The sequence below is a fragment of the Typopeltis vanoorti genome, chromosome 7 (genome assembly GCF_054136105.1).
Source record: "Typopeltis vanoorti isolate ZY-2024b chromosome 7, IOZ_Tvanoo_1.0, whole genome shotgun sequence".
Taxonomy (NCBI): Eukaryota; Metazoa; Arthropoda; class Arachnida; order Uropygi; family Thelyphonidae; genus Typopeltis; species Typopeltis vanoorti.
This window is the reverse complement of record NC_143555.1, coordinates 27,027,919-27,041,436: the sequence shown is the minus strand read 5'-3', so window position 1 is coordinate 27,041,436 and position 13,518 is coordinate 27,027,919. Positions and strand designations below refer to the sequence as shown.

The following is a 13,518-nucleotide window of genomic DNA, read 5'->3' as shown; positions in this document are numbered from 1 at the left end:
TGGAACAACCTGAGGTGGTGGTGGTGCAGAATTCCTAAGGTTGTCTGCACTAGTCCTCACATTCTCTGCAGCAGAATATTGTGTCCCCTGTCTGGGAAAGAAGTGCACACAATAACATTATAGACACCCAGCTAAACTCTACCATGTGCACAATTAGTGGGACAGTGAGAAGCACCCCCCCCCCTCTCTCCTGGCTGTTTATCCTATCTAACATTGCTCCACCAACACATATGGAGAAGACAAGCCTCAATTAAAAATTTAATAAAGCAATGAGCAACCCACTCCTGCCCCCGCAACAGACTCTCATAAATCCACCTAGTCTTTGCCTAAAATCTAGAAAGCCTTTCTGATGCATGGATGAACTCTCTTCAGCTGCCCTGCCATCAACGCCTGACATGTGGAGAGAATACTGGTCCAACAATCTCCCAACAAACGGCTTCCTGGTAGAAGATCCCTGTACTCTGCAGCCTGGTTTTGCTCTTCCTAGGAAGATTTGGTCATCACTCAACAGGATGAGAACTAACCAGGGCATATGTGGCTACCTACTACATAAATGAAGGCTGTTAGACCACCCTTATTGTGATTGTTCTCCTGTGGCTTAGACGATTACTCATATTGTTAATTACTGCCCAAGGCGCAAATTTTACGGTGGTGACATCCACAAGTGAAGGACATTGACCTATAGCTGTTCTGTATATTTCTTTTGCCATAGGAATAAATAAATAGATAAATTACCCTTATTTTAAATTGAACATCATGCTTTCTTCGTTTTGTTGCTAGTTTCATGATTTTAAATAACAACAATTTTAATAATCCTAAAATTTAAAAAAATGCAAAATTAATAATTAATTAAAATTGGAGCTAATCACTTTTAATTAGGGTAATTTGCGTAATACTAAATCTATGCCATGCAAAAAAATAACGGATATGCATAGATATAAAAATAATGGATATAACAACAATATCTAATGTTGCATTAATACAAGAAAGAAGAAATTGGGCGGTCGTCTTACACAACAGACATAAGCATAAAATCTAAAAATAGCCTAAAATTTAGGCCTCGTCTTATACATGCCAACATATACAGTATATACATATATATATATATATGGTTTAGTATCTACAGTGTGATATCTACATATAAAAAAATTTATAATCAAAGGTGTTTGAATAAATAAATTTGCTGTAAAAATTTAAAAGCATTATGCAATTTGTCCAAGTCTGACAACATCTGCCTGAGTGTATAATACTCAACCAGATCAGTAAAAATGTCATTTTTCTCTCATCTGAAGTGACGACACTCCACCAGAACATGGTGAAGTGTGAGATGGGTGTTGCATTTCTCACATATCAGTGGGTCATCAGCCCTTAGAAAATAAAAATGTGTAAGATAACTGTGACCAATGTGGAGTCTAGAATGCCATTGCTTAATTTCAGGATTAATATCACATGCAATTTGTCTGTCCATGCTTCTTTGCCATTTGACAATTAACTTTGATTTTATAATCTGTATGTGGTTAGTATATGGGAACATCAAACAGTAGGGTGAAAAAAGTATGAGCTGATAGCAATGACAACTGACTTATGTCAAAAGTCCAGAAACTCTTCCTCTGTAAATATTCTGTTGTATAGTAAGAGAACATCAATAGAAGATGATGGAGAGGCGTATTATCATCTTATAATGGATGTCATCAAGGCCCAATGAGCTAATGGGAGACAGCAAAATAGCTCTTCTGAGTTCTACCAACATGACAGAGCCATACAATCAGCCATTTGTAAAGGGCTAATTGTATGGCTCTATCCCCTTAGTACAAAGCTTAGCCAATGTTTCTTTAGTTGCAATTTTAAAATTAAAAAGTCAGGAGGATAAATGTTACTATCAAAAATTGTCACCAATACTTCTGTTATATTCCAAGGTCAACAATCAGTGTGTTTTGTAGCCACCTTTCATCTTCCAGATTTTATCCTGGGCAGTTTTTGCACTGGTTGTTTGTTTAATCAATGATGTAAATTTAATCCAGGTTTGTTTTTGACTCCGATGTCTCACATAACGTGCTTTGGCCCAAGCATGTTTAAATGCTGGATATCTACAAAATATATCCCATACTCTACCTTTTTGGCTGCATTGCCCTCTCGGTTCCATCAAGGATGTCTCACATAACGTGCTTTGGCCCAAGCATGTTTAAATGCTGGATATCTACAAAATATATCCCATACTCTACCTTTTTGGCTGCATTGCCCTCTCGGTTCCATCAAGGCTTTGGATGGAGTAGAAATCAGGATGATGTTTGTGGAACTGTTGCAGTGACTGCATGGACAATAAAATCTGTAACATACTTCACTGCAACCAGATGTTTGGCTGACTACTTCAGTATTAAATTTTGCAAGATGGGAAAATGTATTCCAGTCAGCCTGGTCCATTTTACATGTGGGCATCTGCAAAGACATAGTGCTGATAAGAGGAAAATGATAGCTTTCATATATGTTTTCATCAACATCTAATGTGAGCAGATTGTAAGGCTGATTGCAGAACAAGGACAGGTAGGCATATGGAAGAAAGCATTTACTCTGTCATTAATAAGGGAGAGGTCATGGTTGTTGAGCATTCACTCAATGACATGACCTTGTCTATTAGTGTTGGCATGACCCAATAGAGTGTTATATCTATAAATGTCACCCATTAAGAGTATGGGCTGGGACAGTTGCATTATGAAACCCTACAAATGAGCAAATAGCTACTGCTTCCAGAGTAGTATTAAGCTGACATGATATAATGTAGTATAACTGTCTGTGAGAATAGGTACTCCACCATGTGCAGGACCACCTCCAGTTTTGTCCTTGCTTACAAGAGTGATATTCCTGAAGGTAGGATCCTCGCTAGGATTTAAATAAGTTTCCTGCAGATAGAAACAAGAAGGTTTGTCTGCAGTAGGTACTTGATATCGATATTCTGGGAAAGGCCATAACAATAAAATATCTTTCATTTCATCTTTCCACTTCTTCAAACATTTTCACATTGTTTAGGCTTCATAGACCTGTCAGACTTCAGGGAGGTTGAGGACTTATCCTTGTCAGGTTTATATTTCTCATTAGATTCTGGGAAGTATGGACAACCAGTGTCCATCTCTTCCTCTGGAAAGATGCTCAACACATCTTTGAATGTGTCAGGATCAATGGGTAAGTTCAAGTTGCTATCAGTGGAATATTGAAGTATCAATTTCTTCTGTAGAAGGGTGTGATGGTTTTTGTCTTTAAGTGATAACCATGACATAATTTTTTTTTACAAGTTGGTTCTCATGGAATGGAACCATTTTTTGAGTGGGACTGTACATCATGCGATTCATGTGCTTAACAGAGAAACAGTCATGATCTTAGTGTTTAGGTATGGTGAAGTTATCGAAACCCATTTTCTTAACTGTTACCCTTTTTTAGCATAAGAGGGTCTCCAAGCAGGTGTGGTGGGGGCAAACTTTCTTTTTGCATTTCTGATATATGTTTCGTTTTGTTTTTGTTATTTGTATTTCTTTTTCATCTTTCTACTTCTTACATGCATGAGTATACTGGATGATCTCACTGAGAGTTTACACATGTGGTAATTAAGAGCATGATAACCAGCAAGACTGGTTATCATGATGTTTACTACCACATCTGGCACAGGTGGGAGAGCCATGACAGGCAGTTTGGGCATGTCCGTATTTCTGGCATTTGAAGCATCTAAGTGGATTATGGATGTACAATCTAACAGGACAACTGAGATGCCCTGCTTTAATAGATGGTGCAGGCTTCAGAGTATCAAAAGTAAGGATGATGTTTCTTGTTGGAACCAGATGACCATCCTATTCATTTGGGAGAACCTGTAATCCTTCTAAACCCTTCTGAATGAAGAAAGTTGATATTTTCCGTACCGCCTTCTCATCTGTTGCATGGATGATTATAAAAACTGGTACATTTATATTGGTATCACATCTTTTGTTTGCATTTTTGAAAATTATGGAGACAACTATCGTGTTTGAATAAAAATTTTAGTTTAGTGGGAAGAAAAAAAAAAAAATATATATATATATATATATCATACATCAACGCTAGAGTCCTATTATTAGTGTTATCTGTTGGTTGTAGACATACATTGGGCGCAACAACAAGTCTATGTATCTATCTATATACATATATTAACATCATGATTATACATGTACATTCTAGCCAGTTGGTATGGAATGGTTTCAAATACTAGCTGAAGATTGGCTAGAGTCCTGACTTATGCTGGATCTTATATATTAGGTGGGCTGAATGTGTGCCATCCAGATCCTTGGAATTTTCATACCATCTTTGTTGTTGATATTTGAGTGGTTTATCAGGATTTCGCAGGCTTCCTTAAATTTCATTTTATACCAGGTTTTTGTGTGGTGTAAAGAGTGGGTGCTTTTCCAGTTGATTTGGTGTAAGGTGTTGAGCGCATGATCTGAGAGGCCTGCCTCACCATAATGGTTATATCTAATGTGTTCTTTCTTGCGTATAGGGATTGTCTGTCCTGTTTCACCAATGTACGATAAGTTACAGGTGCAGTGGATGCAATAGACTCCAGGATGTGCCAATGGGAGGAGAGGATCCTTAGAGGAGTTGAATACGGTTTTAAGTTTAGTGGGTGGTTTAAAGGTGGCACTGAGGTTATAATGTTGTAGGATTCTGTTGATTTTTTCTGATAACCCTTTAATGTATGGGATGGCTATGGTTTTACTGTAATCTAGATTCGTTTTTGTTGTTGTTTTATGGAGTATTTTATTAATAGTATTTTTGTTATAGCCATTATTTATGAATGTGTCACTGAATCCAGAACCCTCTCTTTCATATGTTATGGAGCTATACTTCGGTAGCTCCATCACTATCACTAAAGGACCCTGTGTGACTTCTATTCCCGCAGAGTGGGGTGTTTGCAGGCTGATCCTCTATCTCCCATTTGCTTTGACTGCATCATAGATGAGTTTCTTCACTCTCTTCCTAGCCATATAGGCTACTCTCTAGGTGCTTCTTCCTTTAATGCTATGGCCTCTGTGGACGATCTTATTCCCATAGCCTCTACTAAGGTAAGCCTGCAGGAACTCCTTGACTGGGTAGTTGACGTTTTCTCCATTTGAGGTCCTCCTATTATTGTAGAGAAGTCCTGCTCTTTAGCTCTTGTCCCCTCTGGTCGTGACAAGAAGCTTAAGGTTGAGACTATAGAATTTTCCCTGCTTGGGAGGCCGTTGAATGCTTTGACTGTCCTGGAAGAGTGGAGATACCTCGGTATCATGTTTACCCCAAAGGGAAAGTCGTCTGTCCCTTCTATCCTAGAAGCTGGGATTGCTTCTTTGAGGAAAGCTCCTCTCAAGCCCCAGCAAAGAATGTTTCTACTTTCCCACTATTTCCTACCTCCGATACTGTCCCGAATGGACAGGGCTATCCGTTCATCTGTGAGATCATGGCTCCGACTGCCGCCCCCTACTGCATATTTCCATGCAAGGGTGAAGAATGGCAGGCTCGGGATTCGTTCACTTAGATGGCTGATCCCATGCCTGCAGCTGTCCAGAAGCACGAAGTTAGAACTATCTTCTTTCCATATCTGCAGATGGCCCATTAATACAAGAAGACTTTAGGTAGGCTAAAGGCTCCCATTATTAAGGTACCTTGAGTCAGCACCTGCAGAACACAAGAGATGGGCATCTCTGCTGCACTGTTCTGTAGATGGTGCTCCTTTAAAAGAGTCATATCTGGTGCCTCCCCAGCATGATTGGGTAGGGGATGACACCAGACTCCTCCTTGGGTTCGAGTATATTGACCTTATCAGGAAGAGGATCAATGCCCTGCCCACTTGAGCCCGCAGAGCTCAATGGGGTAGTGACGACTCAAACAGTAGGGCTGGCTGCCAATACAGTGAGACATTGTCTCATATAGCCCAGTGTTGCTTCCACGTGCGAAGGCATGACACCATGGTCTCCATTCTGGACAACTGCTTTAAGAACAAAGGTTGGGAGACTGCAGTGGAACCACATTATAGGACCTCTCCAGGTTTGCATAAGCCAGACTTAGTGATTAAAAGAGATGGTGAACGTTTGGGTAGTTGATGCCCAGGTGGTGGGAACAGGGCGCCCACTAACTTATAACCAGTGGTGAGCTATAAGGGGCTCGCTCGAGCCCTTTATTAAATTTTTCTGAAATTTGCGAGCCCCTTGTTCTTCTTCTTTACTTTTTATTTAAAAAAAAAAAAAAAACATAATTTTTTGAAATATATTAAGCCACAAACTCGTTCAATAACCTAACAAAAATAAGTCTATTCGGCAGCCTATTATTAGGAATTATTGTTTCAACTCCTCTATAACGAAAGGAAAATAAATATGCAATAATATGGTAAAACCAATAGACAATCAGATGTTCGTAAAACTGTCATCAGCGGGTTGTTCCACTGGACATTATTTCTGTGTTCGTCAGTACACTGATGTATAACAGTTGTTTGTGTTTAAAATTTAAAAACTGTAGATTCAGCAAATTTTATTTTTATAACTGTAAAAGTATTTTTAACCATGAAACATGTAAAGACAGTGAAATTTATTATATTAAATTTTTTTGGGGAAAAAAAAAATAATGAAAAGTGTGGAAAAACTTTTACTGGGATTATATTGATCAAGTGTATATAATAAACAACTAAGTTATACCAACTAAGTCTGTTGGCATCTTCAGGGTACATAATTGATGTAAGGCACTAAAAAGTAAAAAACTGTTACAAACTAAAATCAACCAATTCCAATTATATTAAACAAAGAACAGAGTACGTACAATACATTAATAGAGCGTGGATGATCTCACTTGTTGTTATTTAGGAACGTTCTATAGTTGGCACTATAATTCAGTTCTGGTGAGTTGAAGGATCTGATAAGGGTCTTCCAGATCACGGGCAAGATTATATAGTTAGTTAGTTGTTTTAATATTACTTAGTTGTTTATTATATGCACTTGATCAATATAATCCCAATAAAAGTTTTTCCAGAGCTTTTTGGTCAAGAAAATTAAACGTTTTTTTAACATAATGAAAAGTGATTCTGCTGATTCTACTGCTGTTGAAAATGAAGTTGAAGATAATATGCACATTGATTCAATGAATATGCAACAAGTTGGAGGAGAAAAAGAAAATCATTTACCTGATTGCTGGAACAAGAAGCAAGCATCGCATTTCTAAATGCAGTATGTCTAAGTGGTTAGAAGTTAAAAATGGTAAATTAGGATGTCGTGTTTGCTCAAAATATAAAAACTTAAGTGTTGAAGGAGAAAAAGTTGTCACCTATCAAAGGAATGGGTAGAAATGAAAATAGAACCGAATGGAAACACTACAGACTCAAGAACTGCATCTTGGCTTAAAAAGTTATCCAAACATAATGAATCATTTGCTCATAATAAAATCATAAAAATAAACGAAAAATGTAGAAAATCTATATTACCAAATTTAATTGACAAACTAAAAGAAAAAGAAATTTTGATAACTTCAGAAATGTTTAATTCTGTTTATAGTTTGGTGAAGAGAAACCGACCTATGTCTGATTTGCCAGATTTAATCGAGCTCCAAATTAAAAATGGTATTGTTCTAGGATTATCATTGCATTCTAGATTCTCATGAATTAGAATAGTTGAACATATTTCTAAACAAATAAAATTAGAAATATTCTCCAAAATAATAGGAAAAAAAAAAAAAAGCAAAATTTCTATAATGTTGCTAATTCGTCTGCTATTAGAGAAAAAAAAAAGTGTTTTAGTTATTCACATACAAGTTGAGCTCACTGAACCATGTATGATTTTTGTAGAGCTTGCAGAACTAGAAAATACTACCACGAATGTATACATGCTACTTTAAATTCATATGGATTTTCTGAGAACAATTTAAAAAATCATCTTATTGCAGTTTGTTCTGATGGAGCTAGTGTAATGCCAGGAAACAAATCAGGTGTTGCAATCAAACTTCTACAAAAATTTCCCAACATTGTGATTTGGCATTGCGTAGCTTATCGTTTATAATTAGCTTTAGACGTTTCGATAAAAAATTAAAGAAATAAATCATTTTGAAATATTTATGGATAAATTATATGCTTTTCATCATCAATCACTAAAACATCAATGAGAATTCAATACGATTGCAAAAGACCTTGGTATCGAAATTTTAAAGATCGGCTGTGTGTTTGGACCACGATGGGCAGCTTACAGTTTACGAACAGCTCTTGTTTTGTGGAGAAATTACCCAGCTTTATGCAAGCATTTTGCATCGAACGATAAATATAAGGACATTTTAAACATACTTCTCAATTTGGAATTTTAAAAGAACTAGCATTAATGATTGATATCCGGCAAGAATTATCATATTTGTCAGAAGCTCTACAAAGCCGCAATATAAGTATTATAAGGGCTAACTCCTTAATAATGCGAACAAGTAATGCAATTAATGATTTTAAAAATTCTGTAAGTTCTTGTGAATCTAAAATTGATACCATGTTAAAATCAAAACAATTTGAAGGAATAGCAACTGAAAGCAAAATCAGATTTCACAAACTACCGCAAGAGACATTACTAAACTCTCTTACAATATCTTTAAAGGATACATTAATGCAGCAAAGAAATTTTAAACTTAAAAATGAAAATTATGAGAATTTGGAAGATGAAGAACTGAAAAACATTTTAAATGTATGTTATCCTGAAACATGGAGTATGGAAGAAGTTACGTGTTCATGGTAAGAAGGAAAAAAAAAGATAAAATCTTTAAATTTTATTTTGAAATATGAAATTAAAATGAATGATTTTAGAGATTTAGTGGAAATGGCTTTGACTGGAAAGTTACAAAATGAAATTACCAGCACGGTGAAAAAAGCCAAAGTGATTATGGCAACAATTGCAGTTTGCAGCACTGAAGCCAAATGAGCTTTTAGTGTGATGAATAACATCGTGACGATGAAGAGATCTTCTCTCACTATAACATATTTTGGAATTAATGACAATATGTATAAATGGGAAACCCTTGAATGAATTTAATCCGAATCCCTATGTCAAATCTTTTCTAGAAAATCATCGCTCAGCTATAAACCCTCCTAGAACACAGGACGTGAAGGAGGAAATAAGGTGTGGCAGCTGTTGTTATAAGTATTTCCTTAAAGTAATTGTTTGTAAATGTTAACCTGTAAAGGAGAGAGTTTTTTCTTGGTAAATGTGTACCAGACAGAGAGGTTTTTTTTTTTTCATGTAAAATTGTCTCGAAAGTGATTTTATTAAATAAAATATTATAGTTTACGGTTACTACCATTTTACAAATAAGAATTCGCTTTTGGTAATCACATATAAATAAATAGGACTATAAAATAATGCCCCTTGATTGGTACCATTGATTATCACTTGAAGTATAAAAGCAAAAGAGAAATATAACTTATTTCAATATTATTGCGTTTAGATAATATTTATGTATTATTTATAGATTGTTTGTCATAAAAAACATCTATCGCAAACAAAACAAATTTATTTTGTTTATAAACATCCTGCGAACATCCATTCACATGCACAAATATCCCGCCGTCCAAATGGATGTTTGTGATTGTCTCTGGAAATACTATTGGTGGCGGTCGGTGATAGATGGCATTGGTGTAGTTTGTTTTTTTTTTTTGCTCGATGATGCGAGCCCTTTGTTAAAATTTCCATAGCTCACCACTGCTTATAACCATAATAATAAGGTAATCTATTATAAGAATAACCAAGATCTAGTTACTAAGATATGCGAGGAGCATGGGGCAACTCCGAGGTTTACCAGCACCAACATCTCTTTACATGGCATATGGAGCGCAGATAGCTATAAGGACTTAAAACAGCTTGGGCTTATGCAGAAGGATATAAAAGTTCTTTCCTTGAGGGCCCTACAGGGCAACACTGGTGGCATGGCATTGCCACCAGAGAATGACTACAATGGTAACTAGAACAGGCATAGGGTAAAACACTCGTAAAGGCTTAGGCCTATATCCAGTCTGGACGTGATGTAAGGGTAGTACTGCCCATAACCAGTACAGAGATTAAAATAATCATAATAATAATGAGTGGTGTACCACAAGGATCAGTGCTTGGCTCACTGTTATTCAATCTCTACATTAATGATATTGGAAAAGATTTGACAAGATACATAATGCTATTTGCTGATGATGCAAAGATAAGTAGGACGATCAGGAATGTTGCTGATATGCAGTACTTGCAGAATGACTTGAATGTGCTGGAAATGTGGGCATGGGAAATTGGATGTCAGTAAATGTAAAGTCATTCACTTTGGCATCATTAGATGTCCAATGCTGTATTATATTGGTGGAATTATGCTAGAAGAAACTGATGAAGCTAGGGATCTTGGAGTGTTAGTAGATAGGAAGTTGAAGCTCAGGGGATGTAGCAAAGATTACAAATACAACTCAAAAGATAATTGCAATGTTGAAACATCCTTTCACATGTAAAGATAACGATGTCATTTTGCTTCTTTACAAGTCCTCACTGCAGGTCTGATCTCCTGGTTTCTGTTGTGATTCTGATATTATTATTATTACATGACACCTCCAGGGAGTCCAAAGACTTATCAAGGGAGAGCACCTACTCTACAACTCTGTCTCCACCACTCAATCCACCAACAAACAGCAACTGCACCAATGCCATCTACTGCCCACCATCACCACTACCGTTTTAACAATCACAAACATCCATGCCCACAGCAGGATTTGAATCTCCGATCTTTTGGCTGGAGAGCGGATACACTAACCACTTGGCCAACCAGGCTGGATATAGTGGAGAGAGATAAAAATGATATGAGGATTGTGGAATGCTGATTATGAAGACAAACTGAGAATTTGTAGACTGCAGATGCTAGCAAACAGTAGAAAGAGGAATGATATGATTGAGACTTGCAAACTTCTGAAAGGTTCATACAGGATTTCAATTGATGGAATTTTTCAATTTATGGAGGGCATTCTTGGAAGCTGAGAATGAATGACACTAAGAAGGAGATGAGGACTAGATTTTTCTCTCATAGAATGGTGTGTGATTGGAAAAGATTGCCACTGGATGTTGTGAGTATAAGCAGTTTGAATGAATTCAAGAATAAGTATGATAGCTGGTGCGTGTAGTATGTGGCTGCCCTCGATGAGTGCCTGACTCTCTGGAGGTCTCTCTTAATAATAATAATAAATCTAGCAATGAACATTTATGCATGGGAGACCATTCATTATACTATTAAAAGGCATTACAGCAACATATGTGTCACAAAATGCAAATAATTTGCACATTTTAGCTTTAGTATATTTCTTACATACCATTAGTATTTGAATATTTGATCAGCTCTATCCACAACCTTCAATGTTTGTTGTAGTCACTACAGATGAAGGCTTTATTTTTTTTCTGTTGGTTAGTTCTTTATAGTCTTTTTTAAGAGTTTCAATTTGAATGAAATTTGGATCAAAATCACTTTGATCACTCCTATTTCATCAGATCAACAAAAGCAATTGGACTTTCTCAAGAATTCAGTTTCTTCTACATTTTTTGTAGATGATTTCTACAAAAGTTCAACAAATATAAGTTTTTTCATTCAAAAACCAAGGTTAACCTAAGTATATTGTAGCAATTATCCATGTATCCTTTGCTTAACATATCTTTTACTAGGTTCATCACCATGTCCTCTATAGGCTTACCCACGTGAGTATACTTCAGAATTCTGAACACAGCAAGAACATTATTCTATGACAATCCATGCTTTAATTCATATCCATCAGGTAGATAAACCCTGAACTTCAGATGTCCTTTCCACCCTCATCAAGAGGGTGGAATGGACATCTGAAGTAAATATAAATTTTATTTTATAAAATTTGTCGGTGTTACCTTCTGGAAAAGTTAAATTATCGATTAAATTTCTAAATAAATACATGATTTTCTGAGGTCATCTGACAACAATTGGAATATTCCAGTACAAAGTGATGGGATAATATTGCAGTTCCAGTAACTCCTAACTAGGTTGATTATGTTTGTAGGTTTACTTGAACCCACTGTAGATGTTCTCCATGCATTTTTGCATTAGGTTGTTGACAAACACAAAAAATAACACTTAGCATCTGGGAACAATATTCAATGAATGAATAAAAAATCGTTCATTTTCTCCAATGAATGATTTTCTGTATTGCAAATTCTTCTTCTTCTTAAGTATTCTGCAATTGAGCAGGTTCTTCTCTTAGTAGCAAAAACTTTCCTTTCACTCTCTTCTGTTCTGAGCCTTCTCTTTCAAGGTTGTGTACCTGTCTCCATACAGCATTGTTTTCCTAATTCTTCCTCTTTTTCAGTCTATTTTTACTTCGATGGCATCTCTGATGATTCCATTTCCTCTCAGATATGTCAGATCCATTTTCTTCTTTTTATCCTTGCAAATTAATCACTTAATTAATTGCACATTAATGGTTAGTAAATAATGATACAACATAAAGTATGGAAGCAAATCATAATTTTCTTATGCAATTTAAAATCTAGATCCATATAGCAAGTAAACCATATGAGATTTGTTCCACATTCCTGACTATTCTTAACACATTCGCTGCCAACTACGAGTATACTCGTAGTTGGTAAACCAGCTACATAAGCAGCTACAAGTATACTTGTATGACGCATACCGCCGGCACCGAGATTACTGTACTGACCTTGAAGAAGTGAAAATGCTTGGCTTGTGGAACTAGCATCAAAACTGTGTATTCTCATAGATGGTATATGCTCTGCACAAGCCAACTATGAGTATACTCGTATGACGCTTACCGCTGGCAACAAGATTACCGTACTGACCTTGAAGAAGTGAAATTGCCCGGCGTACGGGAACAGACTATGCTGAAGTAGTGTGGCAGCAAACGTGTTAAACTCCAATGTGATAAGACGAAAGAATTAAAATAAAAGAACATTTTGCCTTTATAAATGAGCCATTCAGTGAAATTAAAAGGTAAACAGCACCCATTATATCAGACTGATGGAGTCAATTACTGTTTGAAAAAAAATAAAAAAAATAAATAAATAAAACTCCAATAATATTAAGACGATCTTTAGGAATATTTACATCAATCTATATGATATTACTGTAAACTACATAAAGTCAAAAACTAATTAACCCACCTAGCCTGACCCTTATGATATAAAAATAAAATAAATCAGAGTAAAATGAATAAATAATAAATTACAAAAACCAATTAGAAAATTCTTATATTTGACACTTGGTTATTAAACATGACTTTTTAGTCTTGATAATTGATGTTACCATATTCAATTACTGGTTAGACTATGGTTTTGTATTTTGCCTAGAGTCTATTAAACAGCACCATTTTTTCCTATTGAAGTTACTTCCACTTTCAAGTAGCCACTAGCTGATGTTTTCATTAATTTTGTTTGCAGAGATCAGTGTCAACTGTAGTTTGGTACCCTATGCAATGTGAGGATATGCATTGCTGTCAGAGTTGTATATATTTTG

General features: G+C 35.9%; 1 protein-coding gene across 3 annotated transcripts in view; it reads right to left on the bottom strand.

Moving 5' to 3' along the window:
• Epg5 (ectopic P-granules autophagy protein 5) overlaps nucleotides 1–13,518 on the bottom strand; it is a 923,436-nt gene that overhangs the window by 234,798 nt on the left and 675,120 nt on the right. The gene's annotated exons all lie outside the window — the stretch shown is intronic.